This window comes from Hyla sarda, chromosome 3 (assembly GCF_029499605.1).
Source record: "Hyla sarda isolate aHylSar1 chromosome 3, aHylSar1.hap1, whole genome shotgun sequence".
In the NCBI taxonomy this organism is placed as follows: domain Eukaryota; kingdom Metazoa; phylum Chordata; class Amphibia; order Anura; family Hylidae; genus Hyla; species Hyla sarda.
In genome coordinates, this window is record NC_079191.1 from 76,526,348 (window position 1) to 76,545,837 (window position 19,490).

The following is a 19,490-nucleotide window of genomic DNA, read 5'->3' on the forward strand; positions in this document are numbered from 1 at the left end:
CTATTCCTGTGAAACACCTAAAGGGTTAACACACTTACTGAATGTCATTTTGAATACTTTGAGGGGTGCAGTTTTTTTTATAATGGGGTCATTTATGGGATATTTCTAATATAAAGGCCCTTCAAATCCACTTCAAAACTGAACTGGTCCCTGAAAAATTCAGATTTTGGAAATTTTGAGAAAAATTGGAAAAAATTGCTGCTGAACTTTGAAGCCCTCTGATGATTTTACTTTTGGAAGACATGTCAACTTTATGATGCAAACATTGTAAATATGTGAATCAATATAGAATTTATTTGGGATGTCCATTTTCCTTATAAGCAGAGTGTTTCAAAGTTAAAAAAAAATTGCTACATTTTCAAATTTTTCATAAAATTTTTGCATTTTTCACCAGGAAATGATGCAAGTATCGACAAAAATTTACTACTAAGATAGTAGAATATGTCACGAAAAAACAATCTCGAAATCAGAATGAAAAGTAAAAGCATCCCAGAGTTATTAATGTTTAAAGTGAAAGTGGTCAGATGTGCAAAAAATGCTCTGGGTCCTTAAGGGGTTATACATCTTATATATCCAAAGGATGGGGGATAAGATGTATGATCACAGGGGACCCTCGCGATCTCGGTGCAGCCCCCGACATTCTGTGCCAGGCGTTTCCTCCGAGACGGGGGACTTGACGTCACGGCCACGCCTTCTAGTGATGTCATGCCCTGCCCCCTCCATTCAGGTCTATGGGAGGGGGTGTGAATGGAGGGGGCGTGGTCATGTCTCGGAGGAAGCGCCCCCGGGAATGGTTGGGGCTGCACAGAGATCGCTGGGGTCCCCAGTTGCTGGACCCCTGGGATCATTCATCTTATCCCCTATCAAAAGGATAGGGGTTAAGATGTATAAAGCCGGAATACCCCTTTAAGTGCTTGCCTCAGACATGACCCTTCCTGAGCAGTGGATTTCAGAACAGAGCAAAAGAACAGAGATTTGTGAGCCAAACACAAGACCTGTAAAGCATCTGCACGATGTAGTAACATATATAAGCATTGTTTTTTTTTCTGTGACATCATATGTATGCTTTAAGAAACGTGTGCACCTCATCATAAATGTGTAGCATCTTACTCAAGCAGGCTTGTGCTGTATGCTAGCGTATGAATAACCTGTCTGAGTAAATATCATCCTCTATTTTTTAAATCAGGATGAACAATGCTAATTCATACAGAAGAATGGATACATCTTATTTGTGGGAAAACCCCTGTAAAATAAGGCAGAAGATAATAAAGCCGCATTGATAATCAATTTATTATACTCCATCAGTATTCCCTATAGAGGGCAGTTATATCTGTTAGGCTGCGTTCACACCACGTTTTTGCAATACAGTTCCCGTATCAGGTTTTTGACTACAAAAAAATAAAAAATAAAAAATAAAAAATTCCTCAAAACCTGACTGAACCATATCAAAATATGTTTACAAATTTTAATCCGTATACAGTTAGAAAAATAATGTCCGGTTGCATCCGTTTAAGAAAAAAATGTTTAAGTTTTTAACTTTTCACTCCATTATGAATAAAGTTTAGCTTGTTTGATTGAAATTCCAAGAAAAAAAAACTGTGCAAAGCCAAAAATCATATGGAACATATGGAACCGTACTGACCTTTACTGGCTCTCTGCCATAAGACTAGACAGGTGCATTTAACCACAATCTCCTGCAGACATAACATTATATTAGGATTAGATTAGGAAAATGTATTAGCTAATTATCTGATAAAAGTAATGCATTTAAGGCCAGATTCGCACAAAATGTAATACAGACGTATTTCTGCATTCATGGATGCAAATCTCAGCCTGACTACAGGTCTGATTTATCGAACTTACAACAATGGGGGTCCTGTGTACCTCTGGTTGAATAAAGCATCATTCATAGAGTTGAAGGGGTACTCCGGTGATAAACAATTTTTTTCCAATCAAGAACTTTCCAGAGTAGAAGCAAATCCCCATAGCAAACCTCTCCTGCTATGGACAGTTCCTGACACAGACAGAGGTGTCAGCAGAGAGCACTGTGGTCAGACTGAAAACAACACAGCCTCTGTAGCATACAGCAGCTAATAAGTACTGGAAGGATTAAGATTTTTTTTAAGAAGTAATTTTAAAATCTGTTTAACTTCCTGGCAGAGCTAGGACCAAAGTAACAAAAGCTACCATCAGTAAAACTATGCCGCCAGAGACTCAAATCATGCAGTGCCAGATGTGTCCCCCTGCTTAAGCCAGTACATGTCTGGGCCTGTCTGAAGTTTGCTAGAGAGCATTTGGATGATCCAGAAGAGGATTTGGGGGAATGTTGTAAGGTCAGATGAAACCAAAGTAGAACTTTTTGGTAAAAACTCAACTCGTCATGTTTGGAGGAGAAAGAATGCTGAGTTGCTTCCAAACAACACCATGGCCCAGATTTATCAAAGTTTGTAGAGCTTATTTTCCCGTATATTTGGCGCAACTCCGCTTATTTGCGTCTTTTTTTGTTTACATCCCACCGCTCATCTTGACATCTTGCTCACGTAGACGTTTTTTTCACTTTTCACTTTCCAGTGCACCCTGATTTATCATCTAATAACTGTCGCAGATCTAGGCGCATCTGATTAAAAAGCTCCAGGAATCTACATTAGCTTGAACCTTGCTTATGTTTCTGCTTTTCTGACTATCTGATCACGGATCACACTGATTTACATCCCCACCTTCTCTCACACCCGCCCGTGCCGCACATCTCCCATCTGTCTGCTACCTGTTGCAAGACTACAACTCCCAGCATGCCCTTACAGTGAGGGAATGCTGGGAGTTGTAGTCTTGTAGCAGGTGGGAAATGTGCAGCGCGGGAGGGTAGGAGACAAGGGGGGGGGATGTAAATCAGTGACCCCATCATTACGTGATCGTAGCTGGGATAGAATCAGATGGAGCCCAGGCAGCTCCAGAGTGATGCCAGACCGGGCTCCTTTAACATACCTTGGCGCCGTGGAGTTTTTGAAGTCCCTGATGTAATTTCACGTTTCCCGCTGGGTCCCGTGATTGGGTGGGACCGAGCAGCCAATCATAGGACCCAGCGGGAAATTTGATCTTACAGTAGGGACTAAAACTCTGCGGCTCTGTTATATTTTAAAAGGAGCCCGGGGTGTAATCACTCTGCAGCCCCCCCAGGATTCCTGCAGACGGGCTGGGAGATGTGCAGGAGCCGTCCCTGCCATCCCTCAGGGCTGTGGTACACACTGAGGGATGGCAGGGACAGCTCCTGCACATCTCCTGGCCCGTCTGCGGGAGCCCTGGGCGGCTGCAGTGTTCTGTCAGCCCGGGCCCCCTTAGCTACGGCACCGCACCGGGTCCCGTCACCTGCCCTCTGCTGCAAAACTACAAGTTTTGGAGTGGGTGACAAGCTTGTCACCTGCCCCATGCCGGCTCCTCCCAGCTAGGAGTTGTAGTCATGCAGCCTAGCGGAGTTGTGGTCATGCGGCATGGGAGATGCCGGGCGGGTGACAATAAATGCATAAACAGATTTCTTTTCTCTCATTTCAGATCAGTGTATCCGGTGGACTACATCGATGATCAGCGTTTTTTGTTTTTTTCGTTCTGTTTAATGTTAATAAAATGGTTAACTAGGGCTTTTGGGGGAGTGTTTTTTTGGAATAAAATTTTTTTTTAAACGTGTTGTTTTTTTAATTTTATTTACTTGACAGGCTTAAAGCCAGGCTTAGCGTAAGCCACATAAACAACTAGCGCTAACCCCCAATTATTACCCACAGCCATAGGAGTGCCGGGAAGAGCCGGTACCAACAGGCCCGAAACCTGTTGCTGCTTAATTGGTATTTTGGCTGAAAGTAAAAATAGGGGGGAACCCTATGTGTTTTTTTTAAATATTTAATTATTTATGCAAAAAAAATAAAAAATAAAAAAAAGCATAAAGGTTCTTCCTATTTTTATTCTCAACCAGATACCAAACAAGCAGCAAAAGCCTGACGTTACCAGGGTGGGCAAGGACTATTGTTACTGGCCCTTACAGCCATTAACACAAAAAAAAATATATACAACACTGGTCACTGCAGTCCTCCAAATCTAATGTAATCCCCAGGATACACGGATCTGAAATGAGAAGTTAAAGGGGTACTCTGGTGGAATCCCCTTTTTATTATTATCAACTGGTGCCAGAAAGTTAAACAGATCTGTAAATTACTTTGATTAAAAAAGCTTAATCCTTCCAGTATTAATTAGCTACTGAATACTACAGAGGAAATTCTATTCTTTTTGGAACACAGCTCTCTGCTGACATCTCTGTCCATTTTAGGAACTGTCCAGAGCAGCATATGTTTTCTATGGGGAGTTTCTCCTAGTCTGGACAGTTCTTAAATGGACAGAGATGTCAGCAGAGAGAACTGTGGTCACGATGTCAACAGAGAGCTATGCGTTCCAAAAAGAAAAGAATTTCCTCTGTGGTATTCAGCAGCTAATAAGTACTGGAAGGATTGAGATTTTTTAATAGAAGTAATTTACAAATCTGTTTAACTTTCTGGCACCAGTTGATTTAAAAAAAAAAAAAAAGAAAAGTTTTCCACCGAAGAACTCCTTTAGAAAAAAAAAAGAGTAATAACAACAATAATGAGTAAGTAAATTTAGGGTAAAAAAAAGTGGTAAAAAAATGTAATAAACAAATATATATCACACATTTTTTTTAAAAACAGCAAATTGTTGTTCTGAAGTCATTTATTGGTTTTTGCTTATGTGTGCTAAAAAATTGTATTCAAAAGAGATTTTTTGGTTTTTGCTTACGTAAGCCAAGTGTATCAACCCCCCGTGTAATAGTGTGATAAATGTGTCATACATAAGAAAAACTAAAGCAAAAAAAAAAGCCTACAGAACTTGCTTACCAAAGCAACTATGATAAATGTCCCCCTATACCTACTGTGAAGTATGGGGGTGGAAACATCATGCTTTTGGGGCTGTTTTTCTGCAATGGGACCAGGACGACTGATCCGTGTAAAAGAAAAAATGAAGGGGGACAGGTATCCTGAGATTTTGAGTGAAATCAGCAAGGGCATTGAAGATGAAATGTGGCTGGGTTCTTCAGCACAACAATGATCCCCAAACACACCGCCTGGGCAACAAAGAAGTGGCTACATAAGAAGCATTTCAAGGTCCTGGAGTGGCCTTGCCAGTCTCCAGATCTCAACCCCATAGAAAACCTTTGGAGGGAGTTGAAAGTCTGTGTTGCCCAATGACAGCCCCAAAACATCACTGCTTTGCCAGCAAAGGGTATATAACAAAGTATTGAGATTAACTTTTGTTATTGACCACATACTTATTTTCCACCATAATTTGCAAATAAATTCTTTAAAAAAATCAGACAATGATTTTATGGATTTTTTTTTTCTCATTATGTCTCTCAAAAAAATATTTGTGGGGCAAAATTGAAAAAAAAATAAAAAAATAAAAAAAAACCAATTTCATAACTTTTGAGGGCCTCCGATGCTATCTTTATTCTGTAGGTCCGATCCACATCTTTATTCTGTAGGTCCATACGGTTACAAGGATACCTACGGTAACTTATATAGCGACCTGCCGTTGCTGCCGGCTTCACTGCCCCTGCCTGTCCTGGGGTCAAGAGCCCTGCTGCCCCCTGGCTATCGGTGCCGCTGCCCCATTGCCAGCGCCGATAGCCAGGGGGAGAGAAGCGGCGCCGGCAATGGGGCAGATAGCCAGGGGGAGAGAAGGGGCAGCGGCACCCATTGCCAGCGCCGCTGCCCCGTTTCCTCCCCATTTCCTCCCCAGTCCCCGGTTGTATAATTACCTGTTGCCGGGTTCGGGTCCGCGCTGCTTCTGGCCTCCGGTGTGGCGTCCCCTGCATCGTTGCTATGCGCTGCGAGACGCAATGACGAGTGAAGTCACTCGCCATTGTGCTGCGCCGTGCAGCGCATAGCAAGGACGCAAGGGACGCCACACCGGAGGCCAGAAGCAGCGCGGACCTGACCCCGGCAACAGGTAATTATACAACAAGGGATGGGGGAGGCAACGGGGCATCGGCGCCGGCAATGGGTGCCGCTGCCCCTTCTCTCCCCCTGGCTATCGGCGCCGGCAAAGCTGCACCGATAGCCAGGTGGAGAGAAGCGGCGGCAGCAGGGCTCTAGACCCCAGGAAAGGCAGGGGGAGAGAAGCGGGCAGCGTCGGCCTCTCTCCCCCCGCCTTTCCTGGGGGCGTCTGCGGGGTCAGAAACAGTATATCGGGGTATACACATGCACCCTCATTTTTCCAAGGATATTTGGGTAAAAAAAACTTTTTTTTACCCAAATATCCTTGGTAAAATGAGCGTGCGTGTTATAGGCCTGCACGTGGTATACCCCGATAAATACGGTATTTTAATTTACTAAAAAAAAAAAAAAATTATAACTACATGCATCAAAATTAGTATGTGTAAAATTGTTCAATTTTTGTCCCCTATAACTTTTTTATTTTTCCCGCATACAGGACAGTGTGAGGGCAAATTTTTTGCGCCGTGATCTGAAGTTTTTAATCGGTACCAATTTTTGTTTTGATGGGAATTTTTGATCGCTTTTTATAAAAAAAATTTGGGGTATACAAAGTGACCAAAAATACACATTTCTGGAATTTTTGTTACGTGTACGCCATTGACCGTGCAGTTTAATTAACATTATATTTTTATAGTTCGGACATTTACACGTTTATTTTTATTTACATTTTTTTTTAAATGGGAAAACGGGGGCGATTCAAACTTTTATTACTGAAGAGGTTAAATCACTTTTTTTTTTTTTTTTTTTTTAAACACCTTTTACACTACAGGGCACTATTACATGCAATCCCTTGATTGCAGACACTGATCAATGCTATGCCATAGCATTGATCAGTGCTCTGCTGCTCCAGCCTGGATCTCAGGCATGGAGCAGCAGAGTGACGATCGGACGGCGGGAAGCAAGGTAAGAAGCCTCCCACTGAGGGGTCAGCAGAGAGCACGGTGGTCAGACAGAAAAGAACTATTCAACTTCCTCTGGAGTATACAGCAGCTGGTAAGTAATGGAAGGATTAAAGGACAACTGCAGCGCAATATACACTTATCCCCTATCCAGGGGTGTGGAAATAAAAATAAAAAAAAACTACTTGTACAAGGGACTAAAGCAGAACACAATCTACTCGTCCCTCAAGAAAATCCACTTGTCCTGATAGATAAAATAATTTCAACCAAAATAGTACGATTCACCCCACTAGACCACCAGGGATGGATATAAGATCCCTTTAGACACTGCTGTCAACTTAGACAGCGGTGATCTAATGGTTTAATAGCGGCCACGGTGATCGCAGCATGCCAGACTATTAGCGGCGGGAGAGCTCTAGCTAGCTCCTTTTACACCCGAGGAAACCCCTATAACTCCAATTTTTCCAAATACAGGGATGTATGAGGGCAATCTTATGTGCCGTGATCTGTAGTTTTTATCGGAACCATTTATTATCAGAACTTATTAGGAAAGGGGCTCATTCACATATACAGACTTCTTAAAATATTTGAATCACTATTTTTCAGTCTTCATAGGGACTTATAAATGGAGTCTTTTGCTTGGAAAACACTGAACATCGCTGTGTTACTGGGGAGGGAGGGTTCTGTTTCTCCAGTTTATGTGGTGCATTTTATTTACTCTAATTATGTGTCAGAAAATGCTGGAAGTTGCATTTAGTTACTAGATAACTACAACTCCCAGCATGCCCTGATACAGCCTATGGTTGTGTGGGTGTTGCAGCATGTTGCACTGTATAGTAGTACAGTTAAGGTTATTGTGTAACATGCTGGGAGTTGTAGTTTTGGTTTGTGTCAGCTGAAGAGCCATAGAATGTGTCAAGGAATACTGGGAATTACAGTTAGTAACTACAACTCCCAGCATGCCCTGATACAGCCTATGGCTCTGCAGCTGACCCGAACCAAAACTACAACTCCCAGCATGTTACACTTTATAGTTTAGGTTACGGTGCAACATGCTGGGAGTTGTAGTTTTGGTTCGGGAGTGTTTGCGTGCATCCGTGGGGCTCTTGGTCGGTAGGTGAGTATGAAGGGGGTGGGATTCTGGGGGTGCAAATTAGCGCGGGTGTCAGTAGCCACTAAAAATAAATATTAGATAGCACAACTGGCGGCAGCACTTGTCAGCCGGCCCCTGAACAAAACATACCGTATATACTCGAGTATAAGCCGAGACTCCTAATTTCAACCCAAAATCCCAGGAAAAGTTATTGACTCGAGTATAAGCCTAGGGTGGGAAATACATCATCCCCCCCCTGTCATCATCCAGACCCGTCATTAACATCTTCATCATCACCGCCTGTCATCATCCAGACCCTCATCATCATCACCTGTCATCATCCCCTTGTCATCATCCCACACATCCCCCTTCATCATCCCACACATCCCCCCTTCATCATCCCCTTGTCATCATCCCACACATCCCCCCTTCATCATTCCCTTGTCATCATCCCCACCCCCTTCATCATCCCCTTGTCATCATCCCACACACCCCCTTCATCATCCTCTTGTCATCATCCCACACCCCCCCCCCTTCATCATCCTCTTATCATCCGCCCTCAGTGGTCTTCAACCTGCGGACCTCCAGAGGTTTCAAAACTACAACTCCCAGCAAGCCCGGTCAGCCATCGGCTGTCCGGGCTTGCTGGGAGTTGTAGTTTTGAAACCTCCTGAGGTCCGCAGGATGAAGACCACTGCGGCCTTCAACATCATCCAGCCCCCTCTCACCCCCTTTAGTTCCGAGTACTCACCTCCGCTCGGCGCTGGTCCGGTCCTGCAGGGCTGTCCGGTGAGGAGGTGGTCCGGTGGGATAGTGGTTCCGGGCTGCTATCTTCACCGGGGGCGCCTCTTCTCCGCGCTTCCGGCCCGGAATAGAGGCGTTGCCTTCACAACGACGCAGAAGTATGTTGGCAATGAACGCACCTCTGCGTCGTTGTCAAGGCAACGTGACTATTCTGAGGCCGGGCCCGAAGCGCTTAGAAGAGGCCTCCCCGGTGAAGATAGCAGCCCGGAACCACTATCCCACCGGACCACCTCCTCACCGGACAGTCCTGCAGCACCGGACCAGCGCCGAGCGGAGGTGAGTACTGTACAGAACTAATGGGGGGTGAGAGGGGGCTGGATGATGTCGAAGGCCGCAGTGGTCTTCAACCTGCGGACCTCCGGAGGTTTCAAAACTACAACTCCCAGCAAGCCCGGACAGCCGATGGCTGCCCGGGCTTGCTGGGAGTTGTAGTTTTGAAACCTCTGGAGGCCCGCAGGTTGAAGACCACTGCAGGTGGGGAGTTCACTCGAGTATAAGCCGAGGGGGGTGTTTTCAGCACGAAAAATCGTGCTGAAAAACTCGGCTTATACTCGAGTATATACGGTACATGTATACACATATCATACATACACCGGCCACTGCCCCCTATATTATACATTACATACATCATACATACAGCAGACACATCATACATACACCGGGCCACTGACCCCTATATTATACATTACATACATACATACAGACACATCATACATACACCCGCCGCTGCCCCCCCCATCATACATTACATACACACACACACACACACATCATACACCGGCCACTACCCCCTATATTATACATTACATACATACATCATACATCATACATACAGACACCCGCCGCTGCCCCCCCCCATCATACATTACATACACACACACACACACATATCATACATACACCGGCCACTGCCCTCTATATTATACATTACATACATACATCATACATACAGACACCCGCAGCTGCCCCCCCATCATACATTACATACACACACACACACACACATATACATACACCGGCCACTGCCCCCTATATTATACATTACATACATAATACAGACACATCATACATACACCCGCCGCTGCCCCCCCATCATACATTACATACACACACATATACATACACCGGCCACTGCCCCCTATATTATACATTACATACATACATCATACATACAGACACCCGCCGCTGCCCCCCCATCATACATTACATACACACACACACATATCATACATACACCGGCCACTGCCCCCTATATTATACATTACATACATAATACAGACACATCATACATACACCCGCCGCTGCCCCCCCATCATACATTACATACACACACACACACACACACATACATACACCGGCCACTGCCCCCTATATTATACATTACATACATACACCTGCCGCTGATTCCCCCCCCCCACATCATACATTACATACACACACACACACAGACAATCATACACACATCACACATACAGACACCATACAGACATCATATATACACATGACACATACACCATACATATGCACACATCATACATACACCCCCCTAATTATACATTACATACATATACAACCACCCTTCCCGCCGCCTGCATGCTCGGCCTCCTCACCTGAGCTGGTGTGAGGTGAAATCCCCAGCCCGTGCAGTGCAGTCTCCTCATACACGTCCTTTCCCCGATCTGTATTTTCCACCGTGAATACTTGAAACCTCCCTGTGATGAATGAGGTCCTGTGTAGACAGAGCAGGGGGAAGGGAGATGCTGTGTGTGGGGGAGGGAGGGGCTGTGTACGTCCTCATTCTCCCCCTGTCTTCTTGTATTATGCAGAGCTGCGCTCTCCATCCTCCGGGAGGGGGGAGGAGGGGGCGTGGCTTAATCATCTCCTGCAGACGAGTGACCTCAGGCTCTGCCCTCGCTCCCGAGATCCCCTCACACCGGCTGGGGGGCTCTGAGCAGCGGCCCCCGGCTACTGAAATCAGCTGGGGGCCGCCACTGCCCCCTCCACAGAAATGTGGAATTTCTATCGCCCGACGCCCGGGACTAGCAGTTTTGGGCGCCGGGCAGGTGAATTTGTCCGGCCCTTAGCCCGGCTTTGGGCAAGCAGGGCCGGACCTGACAAGTGCGGCGGCGATCTGCAGTCTGTATGGAGCGGGCTCCCGACTCCTGCCCGCTCCATACTCTGCAGCCTTTGTCCTCTGAAGCAGAGCAGGGGAGATGAGAAGCTGTGTATGTGTCTTCTCTCCCCTGCTCTGCAGACGTGCAGGGGGGGGGGGGGGGGGGGAGATGAGGGGGCGTGGCTTATTGCTCCCTGTGCAGACCTGCGTCCTCTGCCTTCGCTCCCCGCACGTCTGCACGGGGAGACTGTATGCGGCGTTCACAGGGGAGTATGGAGCGGGCTCGGGATTCCTGCCCACTCCATACTCTGAAGCCCCCGGCTGCTGTTCACAGTAGCCGGGGGCCGCCGCTAATAGCCAGCATGCGGCGATCGCCGCGGCTGGCTATTAACCTTTTAGATCGCCGCTGTCAAAGCTGACAGCGGCGTCTAAAGGGAGATGTGAACGCTCCCTGGTGGGCTAGTGGGGTGGATCGCCCCCCTGCAGCGTGATCGCAGGGGGGCGATCCACTATTGAGGTAGCGGGAGGGCTTACCTCTGCTTCCAGCTGTCCCAGCTCTGTCATTGATAGATCCTGGCTGGACCAGGCTCTATCAATGGATCACAGAGCACACAGATTAATAGAGTTCAATAGAACTCTATTCATCTGTCTGAGGAATCTAATGATTCCTCATAAGTCTAATAAACTGTCAAAAAAAAAAAATAATAATAAATAAAAGTTTTAATAAAAGTTTGAAAGACACACATTAACCCAGTGGTCTTCAAACTGTGCCCCTCCAGATGTTACAAAACTACAATTCCCAGCATGCCAGGACAGCCGTTGGCTGTCCGGGCATGCTGGGAGTTGTAGTTTTGCAACATCTGGAGGGCCACAGTTTGAAGACCGCTGCATTAACCCTTTCCATGTTAAAAGTTCAAATCACCCCCTTTTCCTATATAAAAACATGCAAACATAATAAAAATAAACATATTTGGTATCGCTTTGTGCGTAATTGTACAACCTATTAAAATATAACATTATGTATCCCGTACGGTAAAAGTAAAAAAAAATACCAAACCACAGATTTGAAATTTTTATAATATCGGGTCGGGGGTACTTTTTTTTTAACTTTTATTTCACTTTATAACTTATTCAACTCCTACCTGTCCCTGCAATGATCTTACCCTATTCTAAGGCTCCTGAGGGGGCTCCAGAGCTCCGAGGGGGGGGATCCACGGCTTCTTCTCCCTGCTGCACCCGCTGACTGAATGAAAACAGCGGGTCCAGCAGCGGGAAGGAGCCGTTAACCCCTCCTCTGCCGCTCTGCTATTGGCCGGACGATCGCCGGCCAATAGCAGCTTTGCTGGGGCGGTGAAAGTATTGTCACCGCTCCCCAGCAACGGCAGGTGATTGGCGGTGAATTGTACACTGCCGATCACCATTTATTTCCAGGTCACTGGGTCACAAGTGACCCGAATCGCCGAAGATCGCTTGCGTGATTTCGCAAGCGATCTCTGGCGATCGCCGACATGCGGGGGTCCCGGGACCCCCCCCTCGGCATTTGCATGGCATGCCTGCTGAACGATTTCAGGCAAACAGGCAATACTAGTTCACTAAAAGCTAGCCACAGTGTTATGGTAATCTCACAACATAGCCATTTATCCCCAAGACAAGCGCAGATCCTTCCTAAGCATGTCCATTACTGTCTGCCAGGTACGTACTAAAATCATCTTATGGTGGAGAACCCATTTAAACTAAATAGGACAGTTAGCATCTTATTGGCTGCTGTCAGAAACATATTTTCTGTTCCTATTCTCTACGTCAGTGTTTTCCAAACAGAATGCCTCCAGCTGGCGCAAAACTACAACTCCCAGCATGCCCGGACAGCCGAAGGCTGTCCGGGCATGCTGGGCGTTGTAGTTTTTCAACAGCTGGAGGCACAATGTTTGGCAAACACTGATCTACGGCTACAGTGCACGTATGTATGACCCCCAGCTACTCAGCACCGCTATGAGTGTTCTGCAGGGCACAGAGACGAGCTCCTGCTATAACGCTACTGAAGTGGTTGCTATATATGCTAAGCGGGGGGCTCTGAGGCTTTAGCCGGAGATATTTTTGGAAGCGGAAAGCGCTGTAGACTGGAGATGTGTGCAGCATAAGAATACGCCGTCATGATACGATTATGTAGAAAATCTGTAGATGTAGCAGAGCTATCCAAGTGCTTCACTTCTTGACATCACCTTACGTGTGGCTTTTACCTGCAGGTAGCATTAACGCAATAAAAGAAACGGGTAAAGCCAATCCGGCTTATCAGAGATGGCGGCAGTCACGACTTCTGCTAAAGCTGTCACTTCTTCTTAGCTAGTTGGCAACCACGTATCCAGATTGTCACACATACAGGTTATATAATGATACAATGAGCACTGAAAGTCACTTCCAGACTGGAGATACTTTTTTCTTTTTTTATATTTCGGAAGAGTTTTTGTATTTCTGAAGAAAAAGTGAATATCCATAATTTTGAATATATAGCGAATATATTCGCAATATTCACGAATTTGCAATAAAAATTTGAAATGCGAATATTCCCGCCCAACACTAGTTATCACCAAAGATACCTGTAGGTCAGAGGTCTCCAAACTGCAGACCTCTAGCTGTTGAAAAAAATTCTACAACTCCTAGCATGCTGGGAGTTGTAGTTCTCGCAACAGCTAGAGGTCCGCAGTTTGGAGACCACCACGGTAGGTTATAAAGTTGACTATATCAAACAAAATACATACAATAAGAAATCCTAAGGCTATCAGGGCTGGGAGTTGTAGTTCTGCTAAACCTGGAGAGCCAGCGGTATGTACCTCAGGAGCAGAGATCTGAAGCAGCGGTCCTAGGGATGTTGCAAAACTACAACTCCCAGCATGCACTACAACACTTTGAGAGCACTGACCTGTCAATATCATCACAAAAAAAAACACGCTGGGAGTTGTTGTTTTTGCCACAGCTACAGGTCAGCAGTTTAGAGACCACCGCTGTAGGTTATAGAGTTGACTATATTAACACAATACATACAATAAGAAATACCAAGGCTGTAAGGGCATGCTGGGAGTTGTGGTTTTACTAAACCTGCAGTATGTACTCCAGGAACAGAGATCTAAAGCAGTGGTCCTCCAGTTGTTGCAAAACTACAACCCCCAGCATGTCCAGACAGCTATTGGCTGGCTGTTCTGGCATGCCGGGAGTTGTAGTTTTGCAACATCCAGAGGTCCACAGTTTGGAGACCAAGGATCTAGAGGTGTCCCCAGCTGTCAGTGTTACCTGTTGCAGATTAAGGAAAAGTAAACCACCATTCAATAGAAAATCTGCAACAGTGACAGATTATACAACTCTAATCTTACCAACCAAACCTCATCTATATCAGTGCTCCGCAAAACGTGGCTGTCCAGGCATGCTAGGAGCTGTGGTTTGGCAACAGCTGGAGGGCCACAGTTTGGAGACCACTGCTGCAGGTTATAGAGTTAACTATATAAACCCATACATAGGTAATGCTAAGGCTAGGCTGTCCAGGCATGCTGAGGTTTGTAGTTTTGCAATAACAGAAGGTCCACATTTTGGAGGCCACAGAACTGGAGGCGTCAGCAGCTGTCAGTGTCGCTAGGGTGCTAATAGGGCTGGGCGGTATACCGGTTCATACTGAAGTTTTTGTGCTGCACGATAAGAATTTTAACCCATACCGCAATACTGGTTTGGCCCCTCCCCCTCGGGAATTAATAAATTATTAGCCCAGCGCTGCGCTGTCCCCATCGGGGTACTACTCACATATGTCACTCACCCGCAAGCGCTGCCTTCCTCGTCCTCCTGTTTGTTCGGGCCGTTGGCGCTGACACTCTATACCAGTGGTCTTCAACCTCCAGATGTTGCAAAACTACAACTCCCAGCATGCCCGGACAGCCGTTGGCTGTCCGGGCATGCTGGGAGTTGTAGTTTTGCAACATCTGGAGGTCCGCAGGTTGAAGATCACTGCTCTATACTGTATCCCTATGCCCGGGCTGCAAAAGGTAAACAAAATAAACTTTAACTCACCTTCCCCGTTGGTCCAGACCAGCTTCCTAGGGAATGGAACGTCGGGAAGCTGTCAGCCTATCACCGGCCGCAGCGATATCCCGCCTCAGCCGGTGATAGGTTGAGCACACTGTCATGTAAGGAGCCGGCTTCTTACATGACAGTGGGCTCAGCCTATCACTGGCCGAGGCGGAACATCGCTGCGACCGGTGATAGGCTGAAGGCTGTCCGACGTTCACGTCCCCAGGAAGAGCGTAAGGCTGGGTTCACACTACGTTTTTGCCATACTGTTTTCAATCCGTTTTTTCTAAAGAAAACCGTATGGCAAAAAAAAGGATGGAACAGTATGGAAAAAAGTAAACCGTATGCGTTTTTAAACAGTATACTGTTTTTAAAAGCGCATACAGTTCCGTCAGTTTTAATTTTTTTAAAAACCCCATACGTTTTTGAAAATTTGGTCCATTTTTAATGGGAGGGGTCTTGGGTGGGGATTTAGGATTCAAATGCGCATGTGCAAAGTAAAAACATATACGTTTTTCCCGTATGGAACCGTATACATGTGCGTTTCCCATTGACGTCCATGTTAAAAAAAAACGTATGCGGTTGCAGTACGGTTTTTAAAAATTGTGGTCAACCACGGTTTTGACTCCGGTTTAAAAACCGTACTGCAACCGCATACGTTTTTTTTAACATGGATGTCAATGGGAAACGCACATGTATACGGTTCCATACGGGAAAAACGTATACGTTTTTACTTTGCACATGCGCATTTGACTCCAAAAGTCCCCACCCAAGACCCCTCCCATTAAAAATGGACAACATTTTCAAAAACGTATGTTTTTTTTTTTTTTTTATAAAAACTGACGGAACTGTATGCACTTTTAAAAACAGTATACTGTTTAAAAACGCATACGGTTTACTTTTTTCCGTACTGTTCCATCCGTTTTTTTGCCATACGGTTCTTGATAGAAAACGTATGCGGGAACCGTAGTTGAAAAACGTAGTGTGAACCCAGCCTAAGGCCAACGTAGGAACATGCGTTAAAGTTTATTTTTGTTTACCCTCTGCAGCCCGGGCATAGGGATACAGTGTACAGTATAGAGTGTCAGTGCCGGCGGCCGCAACAAAACAGGAGGACGAGGAGGGCAGCGCTTGGGGGTGACGTGAGTAGTACCCCGATGGGGACAGCATAGCGTTGGGCTAATAATTTTTTGGGGGGGAGGGGGAATACCGTTATATACTGTGGAACCGCCATAAGTTACAAAAATACCGCAATACACATATTTGGCCATACCGCCCAGCCCTATATAAGACTGCGCAAAAATAAGCCGTCAATTCAATCGAAAATCTGCAGAAGTGACAGCTAATGCAATGCTATTCTATTACAACCCCAAAGGTTTTCCCAAACCTTAGCTGTCAGGGCATGATGGGAGTTGTAGTTTTGCAACACCTGGAAAGTCATAGGCTGGAGATCACGAATCTACATCATAATAAAAAGATATGTGCAGGTTATGGAGCTCACCATAGAAATACATGTGGACAAAAAAGGGGCCCTAAGGGGGGGTCTTACACCTACTACGATCCCTACTGAAAAGGAACCGCTCCTCCTCTACCACTACAGTACTAATCTTTACCAAATCAGAAACAATCCAAAGTGTTCCCTAACTTTTGGAAGAACTACAACTCCCAGCGTGCTAGGACATGCATACAATAAGATGGACTATGGCTGTCAGGCCATGCTGGGAGTTGTAGTTTTACAACACCTGAAAAGACATGGGTTGAGCATCTGTATAATCCACTACAGCTCCCAGCATGCCCTGACAGCCAAAGGACTGGGACATGAAAATATATGCATACAATAGGTTGGACTAGGGTGTGGGCATGTTGGGAGTTGTAGTTTTGCAACACCTGGAGAGACCCCCAGTTGAGCATCAGAGATCTAAATCACTTTACTAAACATAATCTACTACAACTCCCAGCATGCCCTGACTGCTGAAGGACCTTTTACTGTATGTGTTTATATAGTCCTCTCTATAACCTACAGGTATCTTTTTATAATAATATAGATTTTTTTTTAGAGCCGATACCGATAACCTGTCAACTTTCAGGCCAATAGCCGATAACTTATCCCGATATTCTGTGCATTTTAATCCGCTGCCCGATTGCCTCCCCCTGCCCAGAGACTGTCACCGCCACCCGCTTCTCTCCCCCTGCCTGTCCTGGGGTCTTAAGTCCAACCACCGCCGCTTGCCCCCCCCTGCCTCCCCTCTGGCCAGAGACCGCCGCCGCTGCCCCATTGCCTCCCCCTGCCTCCCCTCTGGCCAGAGACCGCCGCCGCTGCCCCATTGCCTCCCCCTGCCTCCCCTCTGGCCAGAGACCGCCGCCGCTGCCCCATTGCCTCCCCCTGCCTCCCCTCTGGCCAGAGACCGCCGCCGCTGCCCCATTGCCTCCCCCTGCCTCCCCTCTGGCCAGAGACCGCCGCCGCTGCCCCATTGCCTCCCCCTGCCTCCCCTCTGGCCAGAGACCGCCGCCGCTTCCCCATTGCCTCCCCCTGCCTCCCCTCTGGCCAGAGACCGCCGCCGCTGCCCCATTGCCTCCCCCTGCCTCCCCTCTGGCCAGAGACCGCCGCCGCTGCCCCATTGCCTCCCCCTGCCTCCCCTCTGGCCAGAGACCGCCGCCGCTGCCCCATTGCCTCCCCTCTGGCCAGAGACCGCCGCCGCTGCCCCATTGCCTCCCCCTGCCTCCCCTCTGGCCAGAGGCCGCCGCCGCTGCCCCATTGCCTCCCCCTTCCCTGGTTTTATAATTACCTGTTCCCGGGGTCCGCGCTACTTCTGGCTCCGGCGGCATCATGAGCTGTCACTGTGTGCCGGGCCACTGATGGTGACGTCACGTTGAGGACGTCACTCGTCATTGTGCAGCAACAGCGCAGGACGCCGCCAGAGCCAGAAGTAGCGCGGACCCCGAGAACAGGTAATTATAAAACCGAGGATGGGGGAGGCAATGGGGCAGCAGCGACTGTCTCTGCCCAGAGGATAGACAGGGGGAGGCAAGCGGCGGTGGTTGGACTCAGGACAGGCAGGGGGAGAGAAGCGGGCGACGGTCTCTGGTTCCGCAAAAACCGCTGCAGTACATTGATTTAAAGCGCCAGCATTATTGGAAAGGTAATTGCCGATACTGATAACTTAGAAAATCGTGAATATCGGCCAAACCGATAATCGGCCGATCCCTAATATAGACAGATCAGTGATCTCCAACCTGTCACAAAACTACAACCGTTGGCTGTCCGGGCATGCTGGGAGTTGTAGTTGTGCGCCGGCTGGAGGTTTGCAGTTTGGAGACCACAGATGTAGGTTATAGAGTTGACTATATAAAACACATACAATAAGAAAGCCTACGGGTGTCAGGGCATGCTGGGAGTTGTAGTTTTTCTAAGGTTGCCCCCTCACCCTATTATGTCCGAGCCTCAGACAACCATGGTTGACACTACTGACAGATGCTGCATTCTGTCATGGTCACATGCACTGCGCTGTATATGCAAATGCACGGCAGCCTATACCCAGCCACACTGCTGGCACTTGTAGTTCCCCAACAGATGCAAAGCTGCAAGTTACCAAAGCGGTAACACACTCCATAGAGTAAAAAGGCCTAGCCATTAGACAAAGCACATCTCCCGTGTACGGGGAAGCAGCGCGGTCTATAGAGCCGGTACCTGTACTGTGATCCCCGGCAGCGGCAGCACGGACTCCTCTCCCCGGGATCTCCACTCAGCACTGCCTCCCCCGCCTCTCCGGCTCCGCTGCCAGCAGCTGTCACGTGGTGTGAAGTTCATGTCCACGCCCCCTCCCCATGTGCAGGATGTGTGTTTGTGCGCGGAGAGGGGGCGTGGCGTCTCGCCTGCACTTGAGCTTGTGAGGGGCGGGGCGTTCTGTCACTCCTCCCTACAGGTTGACGCAGCGGCAGCGGGATAGCAACCGGTACTGGGAGAGATTAACCCAACATATACCCGGTAGTGTTGCTATGGGAGACCGGACCGGGTGACACAATCAAGCGAGAAATAATCCCGCGCTGGTGTCACCCAGCAACGCAAGCCAGTGTACTGCCTCTGGGAACGCAGAGGCAGTCACTAGAATGGTGGAGGGGAAGCTGTCAGCTCCCACTCCTCCCTACACTCACGCGCTGAACCGCAGGGACACGATGTGACGTCATCACGACTGCCGGAGATCCCGTCCCCGCGGATCACACGTTGTAAACCAGAAGCAAGGGAAAGACCTGCTCGTGGGAACGTGGATTAGGTGAGTATAATTGTTGTTGTTTTTTACTATGTTTGGGGCACTATGGGGGCATTATACAGGGGGCATTTTATCTGAGGGGCACATTACAGGGGGCATTTCATCTCGGGCACAGGATAGGGGGCATTTAATCTAAGGGGCACAGAACAGGGGGCATTATATGAGAGGGGGGGGCATTATAAGTGAGGGGCACATCACAGTGGGCATTATATG

At 47.4% G+C, this 19,490-nt stretch overlaps 1 protein-coding gene across 3 annotated transcripts in view; it reads right to left on the reverse strand.

The window, feature by feature from the left end:
* PPP2R3A (protein phosphatase 2 regulatory subunit B''alpha) overlaps nt 1–19,449 on the reverse strand; it is a 204,105-nt gene extending 184,656 nt beyond the window's left edge. The window contains exon 1 of one of the 3 annotated variants that reach the window (XM_056564385.1): nt 18,698–19,444. The gene's annotated coding sequence lies outside the window, so the exon portion shown is untranslated. Of the gene's footprint in view, nt 1–18,697 lie in introns of all 3 variants that reach the window. The other 2 variants (XM_056564382.1, XM_056564379.1) reach the window with 2 other exon arrangements.
* Nucleotides 19,450–19,490: the final 41 nt, after the last annotated feature.